The sequence below is a fragment of the Myotis nattereri genome (assembly GCF_964212035.1).
Source record: "Myotis nattereri genome assembly, chromosome: 10".
Taxonomy (NCBI): domain Eukaryota; kingdom Metazoa; phylum Chordata; class Mammalia; order Chiroptera; family Vespertilionidae; genus Myotis; species Myotis nattereri.
The window spans coordinates 66,087,876-66,101,437 of NC_138085.1; positions in this window are offsets into that span (position 1 = coordinate 66,087,876).

Here is a 13,562-nt window from a genome sequence, read left to right on the forward strand (position 1 = left end):
ATGGCTTAATGTGTGAGAGGTGATACCAGTGGTGTATTCCTTGTACCTTTGCTGTCGTGGGGTAGATAGTATGACTGGGAAAGGCCCCTCCCATGTGGGTGTCAAGGATGCCTTTCCCTTTTTCTTGACAGACCAAGTCCCCAGGGAGGACTGAGAGATGAGAAGAAGTTGTAGGAAAGGGATGGAGGAGGAGATTATCAGCGTGTTGTTGTAAGAGTGCCCTCATATGGGCAAAAGCAGGGAAGTAGTCTCCCGGGAAAGGGGAATTGTCCTCCAGGGTTTGAAGGGCAAAAGGCTGCCCATACATGATCTCGACCGGAATCGAATCTGGCACCCCTCAGTCCGCAGGCTGATGCTCTATCCACTGAGCCAAACCGGTCCTGGCTCGAAGGGGCTTAGAAGTAGTGGTTGTCGTGGCATGGCCCTCAGTCTCAGTGCCAGGGGGAGTAGTTCAGTCCAAGGCATACGGAGCTCTACGGATAGCTTGGTTAGATGTGTTTTTAAGAGATGATTGGCCTTTTGTACTTTACCCGAAGACTGAGGGTGGTAGGGGATGTGGAGGTTCCATTTAATTTTAGTGTTTGAGAGACCAGCTGCGTTATCTGAGAGACGAAAACAGGGTCATTATCAGATTGAAGAGACATCAGGAAACCAAAGCAGGGGATGATGTCGTGGGTGAGGGCTAGGCAAGGGAAAAGAGAAAGGGAAGGAAAGGAGCAGTGGAAGCCAGGGACCTGGGTATGAGGCTGGAGAAAAGGCTGGGGGAGGAGGGAGTAGGCCCCGCAGCCTGTTACCAGGCCTCTAGCCGCTTGGGTTGAAAACTGACACATTTTTCCAAGAGATAACGTACTAAGGTTGGAGAGATAATGAGCTCAGTTTCTGATAATAGCCAGACTGTTAAGTAAGCCTGTGCAGTCAAGGAAGTTGTTCTTTGGGAAGGGGGTAGTGGGGGAGGGGGGAGGGGTGAGAAGGCGCTGAGGTCAGCAGTTTTCAGAGTATTAAAGGGGTGACCATGTTGGCCTTGGGATCTAAAGGCGCAGTGAGGGTGTCCCTTCGCCATGTCATGTCGTAGAGGAGCTTTTCAAGAAGACTAAAGTTGTGAACCTGGAAGTGAGAGTACCCAGTGAGCCTGAGAAAGGAGAAAATTTCTTTTTCAGAGGGGGGGACAGTCATATAGGAGATAAGGAGATAAGGCGTTTACAGTCCCAGGAATGGCTCGGCCTTGTGGGGTGAGAGAGTGAAACTGAGGTAGTGTGCTAGGGGGAGGGACCGTGGCATAGTAAAATTACTAATTGTCTTAGAAAAACAAAGTATTATGATTAAACCCAGCCAGGTGTGACCCCATTTTCCTCCCATTTATACTTGTGAACTTTTTGTGAACTTTTTACCCTGCCAGTTCTAGGAACAGCTAACGAAACGCTTTGTAGTTTTTGCAAATAAAAGCTTTGCTGTACCATTGGTCACTACTGCAGCTGTGAGGCTCTCTGGGAAGAGGTACACGCTGTAGTCAGCTGGCCAGCTTAATAAAGGCTCTTAAATTTAAATTCTGAGTCAGTTGTCTATCTCACTGATTGAACCCATAACATTTGGAGGCCCGCAGCGAGATTCCCCACATCCCTGTGGGGAACAACTACCAAGGAGGCCTCCAGTCTCAGTCCCGGGTCCCAGGGAGGCGGAGGAGACTCCACCCAAAACTTTTGATTCAGAAACCAAGCCACCTATACGGAGGGCTGGACGCAGCGGTACTCCTGGTCCTGACCCGTGGCCGCAACGGTGGCCGGGGTCCCTGGTTCGTGCGGCTGTAGGCTGCACAGGGTTTGTCTGTCTGGTGTTTGTTGTCTGGTGTTTGTTGTCTTGGTGTTTGTTGTCAAAAAAGTCGTCTGCTTCTGTGTGCACCCCGCTGCAATGTTTTTTGAAAAATTTTCAGGACTTCAAGGAGCGAGCTGCAGGTTCCAAGCAACCTTAGGTTGCATTTGTCTGGTTTGTTTTGTCTTTGTTCTTTGTTGCCTTTGTCTTTGTCCAAATGGGTTAGGGTCAGTCATCTTCGTCGACCCCTTATCAGTCAGGCCCACACCAAGTGAGTGGAAGGGGAGCTTGATCACCTCCTGGGAAGCCATAGAGCTCCCTCAGGAATTGGGAATTTGTTAGGAATTGGGTGGATTGTTTAAACTATGAGTGAATGTCTGGTGAAAGTGTGTGAGTGTGGAGGGGGCCTGCCCTCTCCTCTTCTTTGTGTGGCTCCATGACCTGTGGTTCTGTGATTCGTCATATGGCATAACGGTGACTCACCCCCACGTGGAGGTGACCAGGCCTGGGGTTTATACGGGTGCACCTTAGCTAAGATGAATCTAAGTTTCCAAGGGACGCGGCCAGGCAGGCATCTGCATGAGGATCTGTGAAAACAGGTCACCCCCTCCCTTGTCTGTCTCTCACCACCGATCATCATGGGTCGGGACAAAGTAAACCCACTGTTTGCATGTTGGAAAAAAAAAGGATTCGATTGAGGAATTATGAGTGAACAGCTGTTTGTTTGTATGGGACTAGCCAATTTGCTACCGAGAAGGGGGACTGGACGCAGTCTTAGTCTTAACTCCTCCAGTAGGTTCTGTTTATCTGCTCGGCTCCAGTCTGGGCTAGTCTACTGAGAGTATGATTATGGCTGTTCGTCTGTCTTGGCTGCTCATTAACTGGTCTGTGTTAAGTGAAAGCTACTTTGATTTATTCTGCATTTCTGTTGATTCGTCTGGCTAAACATTTGGGCTGGACCCATAGTGGTCTGCAAAAGTCTCTAGCAGCTGCGAGACTTATTTTTCTCAGAGTCTTTTGCTCACTATTAGGGGAAATCAGCCCACTTAGCTAATAAAAATTTCTGTCTATCAGTTGCTCTTACCTAGGTTGTAAATTGAAGTTCTGGGGTAGATATAAAGGTTATGATGTTAATGCTTTTGATTTGCAGAAATTCTGTGAACGGGAGTGGCCCACTTTCCAGGTGGGATGGCCGGACGTAGGGACTTATAATTTAACCACTGTTTTTCAGGTTCACCATGTTGTCTACAGCTGGCCAGGTCACCCCAACCAAATTCCCTATATTCAAGTATGGGTCGATATTTTGACTGAAAAACCAAGGTGGTTAAAGAGTTGTCAGAATAAGGAAAAGAAATTGGGACAGAGACAGACAGTCCTCTTGGCTTCGGCCCAGAAGGGAAAAACTCCCCCTGTTCTGCAAGGTCCAGGTGAGGAGGCACTCCCCAGGGTCAGTCCTCCCCCGTGTGCTCCCCACCCGCCAGTCCAGCGGTGGCAAATGACCCCGATCCGGAGCCCCTGCCTCCTCCACAGCTGGTTTCCTTTCCTTCGGAAACACCAGTCCAGGGCCTGGCTCCGTTCTCCCCTCCTCGCACTGGGCAGGGGACAGAGTGTGGAGACAGAGAGGGGGTGGGCCTTCAGGACCCTGGGGGCGTCCGCTGGTCCCGCGGCTCCCGTGTTGCCACTGCAGCAGGAGGGCCCTCTGGACCTGAGTCTGGACGGGCAGCCTTTTGTGGTCTGTGTCCCCTTTTCTACCAGTGGCCTGTGCGGTTGGAGGGGCCGGGGGCCTTCTTTCTCCCAGAACCCACAGGGGTTAATCTCTCTTTTGGAGTCCGTGTTTTTTTATGATTGTCAGCAGCTGCTGCAAACCCTTTTCACTTCAGAAGAGAGAGAGAGGAGGGGTCAGGGTGGAAGGGAGGAAACTTTTTCAGGGTCCGGATAGACAGCCTACATCTGACCAAGACAGATTAGAGGCTGTTTTTCCCTTCAGGCAACCCAACTGGAACCCCAGTAGTGACAGGGAAAAGGAGGCTCTCGATCGGTACCACCAGACTCTATTGAGGGGCATCCGAGCTGCTGCTCAGAGACCCACAAACATCTCTAAGGTGACAGAGACAGTCCAGGGGCCTAACGAGAGTCTGGCAGCTTTCCTTGAGAGGCTGCGCGAGGCCTATCGGGTGTATACCCCCATTAACCCTGATGCCCTGGAAAATCGGAGGGCTGTCAATGTTGCATTTGTTTCCCAGTCGACCCCAGGTATTAGAAAAAAATTGCAGAAGTTAGAGGGCTTTGAGGGGAAATCAGTCTCTGAGTTGGTTGAGGTGGCCCAGAAGGTTTTTAACAATCGGGACGACCCGACGGCAGGTTTAAACACCAGGATGGCGAAGGTCCTCCTGGCCATGAGCGAGGAAAAAGGCCCAAGGGGCCGGAGAGACAACAAGGACAAAGAAAAGCCTCGCGGGGAGAAAAGGAGTCTGACCCCGGCTTGGGAAAAATCAGTGTGCATTTTGCAGAAAGGAAGGACATTGGAAAAGGGAGTGCCCTGAACGTGTGGGAGAACCGACTCCCATGTTGGTGGAGGAAGTAGATTAGGGTTGTCAGGGCTCAGCTGGCCCCTGAGAGCCCCGGATAACCCTGACAGTGGGGGGCCAAAAGGTGGACTTCCTTATAGAACTTCATAGCACTCACTCAGGCCCTCTAGTGGGGAAAGGAACAAAAAAAAAAGTGAACATTTCAGCTTCCTGAAAACAGGTGCCTTGAACCCCGCCACACTCCTCCCTGACGAGGAGGCAGAGGCCCCTTTACATGACTGCGAGGAGACACTGACTACCCTCACTTCCCTCCGTGAGAACCTTGTGGACCAGCCCCTGTAGAATCCGGATGAGACCCTCTACATGGACGGGAGCAGCTTCATAGAGGAAGGTACCCGGTATGCGGTATGCGGGGCGGCAGTAGTAACATGAGGAGGAACCAGGGGAGATCTACAATCCGCCAGGGTAGAAAGAAGCCCTGGTGAGCGCCCCGGCACTTGCCCTGCCACTCGCCCTGACAGACCTACCCAGGGACTACAGGGATAAACAGTGGGGCCTTGACTTACGAGTGTCCCGACTCACGAGTTTTTTGAGATGCAGCCGATTTCTTGCATTGAGTTGACAGAGTAATTTGAGTTAACGAGCTTGGTCTCCGAACGAATTAAACTCGTAAATCAAGGCCCCACTGTATCTCCTCACACTGCCCTTACAGGAGGACACGGGAGCCACCTTAAAGAGGTCTCCTGACATCAGGAGGAAAAAGGAAAAATGCTCCTGAGATACTCAACCTCCTGGCAGCCATATAGGGGCCAAGTAAGTGGCTAAAAGACCAGTAGGGTCCCTAGAAGTTCTCGTAGCCCTGCCAACACGAAGGCTCCCAGAGAAGCCTACTCATCTGCCAGAGGAGCAGAGGCTAGCTGAGAAGCTAAGGGCTCGGGAAGGAGAGGCTGGATGGCTAATTCTGCCAGATGGGAGGCCTATAGTGCCAGAAGCCCTGGGGCGGACCATCGCTTCCCAGACCCACCAGAGTACCCACCTGGGGGGAACGAAGCTATCAGAACTACTGGGAAGAGAATTTTACATCCCAGGGCTTCAGAAAATATCCCAAGACTTGGCTAGAAGGTGCCAAGTGTGTGCCCGGGTAAATCAAGGGCCCCCTGTTGTGGCCGCGCCAGGGCAGCGGTTCCAAGGTCAGAACCAAGGAGAACACTGGGAAGTGGACTTCACCGAGATACCAGGAGGACAAGGAGGGTATAAATACTTGCTGGTTTTCATTGATACCTTCTCTGACTGGCCTGAGGCATACCCAACCAAGGCAGAGACAGCACAGGTAGTACTCACTGAAATTGTCCCCCGGTTTGGCCTACCACTGTACATGGGGTCCAACAATGGCCCGGCGTTTATCGCCAAAGTTACACAATCCATAGTTAAGGCCCTGAGGGTTACCTGGAAATTGCATTGTGTTTATAGACCACAGAGTTCTGGACAGGTAGAGAGGATAAATCGGACCTTAAAGGAAACATTATCTAAGTTAAAATTAGAGACTGGCGAAAACTGGGTAAGTCTCCTTCCTTTTGCTCTCCTCAGAGCTAGGTGCACCCCGTATATAAAAGGGCTCACCCCTTTTGAAATTATGTTTGGCAGGCCTTCCTCTCCTTCCCCACCTAAGGGAGGAAGATCTTGCCTGGCTGTTTACCCAAAATTTGCTTAAGTCCTTACAGGCTTTGCAGAGCAGCGCTACGTCGGCGGGTGGTGAGAGCCATACAGGAGGAGGACGTGCTAAGATCCAGTCCAATGCAGCCTGCCGTCTCTCCGGGTGATCTCGTCTGGGTGAAACGCCACGGCCCTGGCAGCCTAGAACAGGGGTGGGCAAACTTTTTGACTCGAGGGCCACAATGGGTTCTTAAACTGGACTGGAGGGCCGGAACAAAAGCATGGATGGAGTGTTTGTGTGAACTAATATAAATTCAAAGTAAACATCATTACATAAAAGGGTACGGTCTTTTTTTTTTTAGTTTTATTCATTTCAAACGGGCCGGATCCGGCCCGCGGGCCGTAGTTTGCCCACCCCTGGCCTAGAACCTAGATGGGATAGACCCTACCAGGTGGTGCTGAGCACTCCAACCGCCATCAAAGTCGCAGGAAAGAGGCACTGGATCCATCGTATGCAGGTTAAGAAGGCGAACGACAGCATCGAGGGATGGTGGGTCCAGAAGCCCGGAGACCCGTTCCTCCTGACTCTCCTCGTCTGTCTGCCCGGGACTGGGAAATCCCCATCTGGCCAAAAATTACTCTTAGGAGGTCACATGCAATATTGATGGGACTGTTATAGGCTCTGTTGTCGGAGTTGGAGCGCCTGTCATCCGGACAGATCTCTGTAAACTATTTGGAGAAATCTGGGGAAATTCCGGAACCAGGGGTTACGGGTGCGGCTCAACCAGATTTGCCCCTTGTGTCCCTAGACAAGCCAGGGAGGCCGAGCCTGCCACAACACCCAGTCCCACCCCACCTGCAGCCACAACCCCGCCAGCCCTTGAGGCACTCGCAGAGGTAGTATTCCAACCACTCGGGGGTGATCAGGGAAAGCCTTAGCCAACTGCGAAAACAGCTGGCTGACCGAGAGGAGGCTAGAAAGGCCGAGGGCAATTGGTATGAGAATTTATTTTCCTGGTCGCCCTGGCTAATTACCCTGCTCTCCTCCTTGGCAGTCGTTCTGCTCCTCCTTGGGCTACTATTCAGCCCCTGCATTGCCAAATGCCTCCTCAATTTCATATTGTAGAGGAGAGTGTTGAATCAAAGATTTGATTCGGGCTTAAGACCAGTAGGGAATGTGCCAGGGGGAGGGACTGTGGCATAGAAAAATTACTGAATGTGCTGGGGGCAGGAACCGTGGCTTGGAAAGATTACTGAATGTGCTAAGGGGCAGGGACCATGGCATAGAAAAATTACTAATTGTCTTAGAAAAACAAAGTATTATGATTAAACCCAGCCAGGTGTGACCCCATTTTCCTCCCATTTATACTTGTGAACTTTTTGTGAACTTTTTACCCTGCCAGTTCTAGGAACAGCTAACGAAACGCTTTGTAGTTTTCGCAAATAAAAGCTTTGCTGTACCCTTGGTCACTACTGCAGCTGCGAGGCTCTCTGCGAAGAGGTACACGCTGTAGTCAGCTGGCCAGCTTAATAAAGGCTCTTAAATTTAAATTCTGAGTTGGTAGTCTATCTCACTGATTGAACCCATAACATTAGGTGACTGTGGTTTGGGACAACTGTGCTTTATGAGAGGATACATGGTAGCCCTGGCCAGGCACCGAGGTAGAATGAGAAAAGAGTGAATGGGGTTATTTGGTAAAATGCAGTATAGAAGTGAGGTGGCTGTGAGACTAATCCGTCAACCCCCATAATAGAGACTGAGGAGTGGACAAGGGTCCCAGCGAATTCAGGGAGGGCAGAATAAGTGGCCCCAGTGTCAATTAAAAGGAGATCGGCTTACCTGTCACCACAGTCGTTACCCAAGGCTCTGTCCTTGTGATGTAAGTCTGTGGGGCCCTGTCAGGGCCTGGGCAGCTTCTTTGGTAGCCAGTCCCAGGAGGTCTGGGAGCTCCAAACCGGATCCAGAGGGCAGCCATGCTGGACTGGCTGAAGCCTAAATCAGAGGGGCCAGACTACAGTCTGATTTCCAGTGGCCTTCCCTTCCACATCTTGGGCAGGGCTCAGGAGGGGGTCTCGGGTTTGAGCAGGACTGGTTTAGTGTCTTTCCTTGCTGCATTTGAAGCATGGGCCTGGAGGAGGCTTAGCCCCTGACTCACCGGCAGTTGTAGGACCGGCACTTCATTTGGGGTTCATGAGAGTGCTGGCTAGGAGCTGGAAGGCCTCCTTCTGGGCCTCAGCCTGGCCTGATCTCACCTTTGTTTTTGGATTTGGGTCTCCCTGAAGTATGGTAGCAATCATCTCAGGTAGAAACTATAGTTTAACTTTAACCCTGCTGTTTGGCTTCTGTACTTATTTGCTTTGTTTAACAATAGAAAAGTTATTTTGATTTTCTGAATTATATAAATTATCCCATTTGATTGAATACCCTATTGTAATGTGAATATCCCATTGGTTGTGGTCATACTGGTTATCAAAGCACATTCTTCTGTACCTGAGAAGGACAACACAATTATCACAACGTCAGAGGACTCCAGATAACATGTCCCTCTTGACTCAGTGGTCCCAAGACCACTCTAGATAATGTGTTTCTGTCAACTCAGTGATCCTGAGACCCAAAACTATAATTTAGATAACATGCTTAAGTAAAACTGCTTCTGCTTCTGTAAACTGCTTTTTTGCAAACCAGGTTCCTCATTCCAAACCCTGGGATGTAATCAATACCTTTGTGATCTTTGCCTATATAAATCTGATGTTGGGACTGGGGAGGGCACTATGAGATTTGGAAGAGCAAAATGCCCCCTCATAGTCCCAGATTTGCAATAAACGTGACTCTTTAATTCGACTTCTTGAGGCGTCCTTGTGTGATTCGCGGGTACATTACAACACCCGTCTCTATCATTAAAGACGTTAAAGGTCAGTTTAACAAGGTCTTTTTGCAGGGTTTGTGGACCTGTATCTATTTTTTGAAGTTTTCGGGATATATCGGGGGAGTAAAGGTGGTCAGGTTAGTGGAAAAGACCTGAGATGCCTCTCAATCTGTGTGAGGCTACACATAGAGAATGAGACCTGGACTATGTATGCCCTCAGTTCCTGCTGCCTCCCTCAGGAGTAGAATGGACACGGGAATAGAAGAGGCTGTTGAGGAAGGCAGTCTTTGCATGGCCTGAGAATGAGTGTTAGGTGGGAAAGGCTGTTTTGGAGCTCACGTTCTCAGGATCTGGGTTCTCAGGGATTGGGGAGAAGATGGCTGCTAGTTTGGAGGGTCTGAAGAGAAAGAGCCAAGGCGTTTTTCGATTTGAGAAAGATCAGAAAGTGAGAAGGGAATGGCTACCCGGATAATACCCTCTCGCCCTGCAACCTCACGCAAAGGGAACTGGCCAGCCACCTGTGAATTCGGTTGCTGGCGGTCACGGTCACGGGGGCGGAGATTCCACGGAGAGCGCACAGGAGAAAGCGGGCAGTTAGAGTTCTCAGAGGGTAGAGTGTGGAGTGCAGGTTTCTTGGCGGGGTTGTAAGGGGGTGGCAGGGGCTGGCAAGGTGGATAGGAATGATCAGCTGGGTAGAAAGAGTCAGAAGACAGAGAAAGGAGCTGAGGACCAGTTTGAGGGGGCGAAGGGGGCTTTGAAAGGAGGATCTGATGAGTGGAACACGAGGAGCAAAGCAAGAGGCGAGAGCAGAGAATAAAGAAAGCCTGCACATAGGGGATTTCAGAAGCTTTCCCTGTCCAGTGGCAAAAATTATCTAGGTCTCGAAGGATATTGGAATCAGAAGTGCCGTTTTTGGGCCACTGAGAGCCATTGTCGAGTTTATATTGTGGCCAGGCAGTGTTACAGGAAAAAATGAGCTTCTTTGGTTTGATGTAGCCAGAGAGGCCAAGGGTCGAGAGATTGGCGAGGAGACACCCTAAGGGTGTATTTCGAGGGGGTCTGGATTGAGAGGTCCCCAGGACTGGAGGGAAGGGCTATTGGAAGTTGGGGAAGGAACAAGGAGCGTCCTCCTTTTCCCTTAACCAACCTGTAGAGCAGTGGTTCTCAACCTTCCTAATGCCGCAACCCTTTAATACAGTTCCTCATGTTGTGACCCCCAACCATAAAATTATTTTCATTGCTACTTCATAACTGTAATTTTGCTACTGTTATGAATCGTAATGTAAATATCTGATATGCAGGATATATTTTCATTGTTCGCGACCAACAGGTTGAGAACCACTGCTGTAGAGAGAGAGGGCTGAGAAAAGCTTCTGACATTGTCACCCCAAGACACGTTTCCCGTGGAGTAGAAGAGCATTCCCGGCCAGGTGCCTGGGCTTTCATAGAACAAGTAGCTGAGTAGACGGGAAACTCTGTGGACCCTAATGCCCCTCCAGGTCAAAGGGAGCGAAAAAAAAAAAAAAAAAGAAGTGGGTGGGAAAAGTCCCTGAAGCCTACCGTTGGGAGGGAAGCGACGAGATCCCCACGTGTCCTGGTTCAGCAGGGTTCCAGAGAGGGTCCGGGCGGGGCAATCAATTCAGAACCGTACCACCGGGCAGAGCCAGAGAAACTCGGGGCTAGGTCCGAGGATCGTCCACGCTCCCGTTCACCTCTCCTGGGTTTCGGCACCAGAATGGGAGACCAGTCGGGAGCCGAAATCCAGCATTACAGGCTTTATTAAGGGAAAGAGGCCTGCCAGGATGTCTCGAAACTCGTGCAGAAGTGGGCACTCCTTTTGTGGGGCGGAATGGGGGCTTAGTGTACTCGGTGTGCGCTGATTGGTGGCTTAATGTATGGTTTATATAGGAACAAGGGCTTAGGGTATTTGGCAAGTGTGGACTGGTGATTCAATGTATAGTCCATATAAGGTACATGGTTAGTCACTCAGGTATTTCTGGGCTGCAGGTTAGGTCATACTCTGCCCACCAGTTGGGGGAAGGGAGGATCTATCACTAATCCTATCCCTTTCCCTTCCTCTCTATAAAAAATTAATAAAAAATATATTTTTTAAAAAAGAAACATTATTGAGAGAGAGACATATTGATCAGTTGCCTCCTGCATGTGCCCCGTCCAGGGGTCAAACCCTCATCCTGGGTATGTACCCTGACTGGGAATCAAACCTACCACTTTTTGGTGTATGGGAAAGTGCTTCAACCAACTGAGCCATACCGGCCAGGGCTATACTTTTTAACTTCAAAAACATTTTTACATTTGACTTTCCCGTAGCTCAGCTCCTTATTATGAAGACTCGGAAAAAAGCTCTTTCCCTATTTTAAATAGCTAACAAGCCTGTTGGAGAAAAATTGTAACGATATAAAGATAAATTATATGCAATCACTTTGGAAAACAATTAATCCTCTAATAAGAAAGCCATCAATTCCATTCCTACATACATGCCTACAAGAATGTTCATAGAAATCTTGTTTGTAAAAGTCAAAGGAACAGAAAACAACACTACTGTCCATCAAGAGAAAAGTAGATACATACATTGTATTATCTTCACATTGGAATACTACAGAGCAGTGAAAATGGACAAATGACAACTAAATGTAATAACATGATTCACCCTCAGGAACAATGTAAGCCACAAGGCACGTTACAGAAAATGTATACGGAATGATTCCATTTATATGAAATTCCAGAACATGCTAAATGATACAATTTGTGTAGGAATCCAAAAAAATGTGGTAAACAATAATAAAGGGAAGGAAATGTCTGAGAAATATTAAATTCTGATAATGGTTATCTCTGGGGAGCGATGCTGGGAACCAAGATCAACAGTAATTAATATAAATGGGAGAATTCCAGTTAGAAGGCTGAATGGGGCTCTTTGATACACAAGGTGAATATCTGCATTTTTTCCCCTTTTTTTAAAAAAAATATTTATTGTTGGGGGTATTACAGATGTCCCTTTTTCCCTTCCATTACCCCCCTCCACCCAGTTCCTGCCCTGCCCCAGGCCTTCACTACCCTATTGTCTGTGTCCATAGGTACTGCATATATGCATATAAGATCTTCAGTTAATCTCTTCCCACCTTCTCTCCTACCCTTTCCTTCTGAGATTCGTCAGTCTGTTCCATGTTTTCATGCCTCTGGTTCTATTTTATTCATCAGTTTATTTTGTTCATTAGATTCCTAGTTCATTTCAATTTTTAGATTCAACTGTTGATAGATATGTATTTATTGCCATTTTATTGTTCATACTAGAGGCCCACTGCACGAAATTCATGCACTGGGTGAGGTGAATATCTGCATTTTATTACCTACTGCTGATGACTCAATGGCCTAAAGCAGTGGTTCTCAACCTTCCTAATGCCGCGACCCTTTAATACAGTTCTTCATGTTGTGGTGACCCCCAACCATAAAATTATTTTCGTTGCTACTTCATAACTGTAATTTTGCTACTGTTATGAATCGTAATGTAAATATCTGGTATGCAGGATGTATTTTCATTGTTCGTGACCCACAGGTTAAGAACCGCTGGAAAGCAAACTCCCCCAACCTGATAATCTTACTGTTTACTAAACATTCCTAAAAGGCAATTGTGTATTCTAGTCAATAAAAGCAGATGGGACTGGAGACTCAGAGGAATTTGATCTCTTGTACCAAGATCACAACTGGCTCCCCTATGATTTCCAAATTTATATTTCTTGTCTTATGCATTAATTTGCGCGTCAGCCCTTTTTCCAAGTCTTTGAACCCGAGGCCACGTGGGCCGTGGCATCAGAGGGACAGTATTGATGTGCCTGGGGAAGTGGAATTCGAAGGTACTGCTAACTTTTTTTTCTTAAACTGGATGTTGAGTTCACTAGCGTTTACAATTATTTACCTTAAATACATTTTGTATCTATTCTCACAAAGACTTTAAAGCAGCGGTTGGCAACCTGTGGTCCGTGAGGTCTGAATGGTTGGCGACTGCTCTTTAAAGAGATGATAACTCTGCCGTAAGGCAATAGCTAAGCATAGAAAATAGTTAATCTGCACAGGGCTTACAAGTAATACTCCAGCTGGGGATTTGGATGAGGAGAGAGGAGACCCAATGGGCAGTCTGGGCAAGGGGCTTGGCATATTAGATGACATAGAATAATTATGCATTTTCTTTTAAAAAATATTTTTATTGATTTCAGTGAGAAAGGGAGAGGGTGAGATAGAAACATCAGTGATGAGAGAAAATCATTGATTGGCTGCCTTCTGCACACCCCACAGTGGGGATCGATCCTGCAACCTGGGTATGTGCCCTGACCAGGAATGCAACCATGACCTCCTGGTTCATGGGTCGATGCTCAACCATTGAGCCATGCCAGCGGGGCAGTATTCATTTTCTTAGGTGTGATAACAATATTGTGGTCATGCAAGAATATGTCTTATTCTTAGTGCACAAAGGAGTATCTAGGGGTGAAGTGGCATGAAGTTTGCAACTTTCAAATGTTTAGCAAAAATAAATATATATGATGAGAGAGAAAGAAAGCAAATGTTAACAGTTGACCTTTTGATAAATCTAGGTTGAGGGTATACAAGTGTTTTTTGTCATATTCTTTTAACTTTTCTGTAGGTTTGAAATATTTCTGGGAGGGAAGAAATAGTTTTTAAAAACCAGTATTATCTG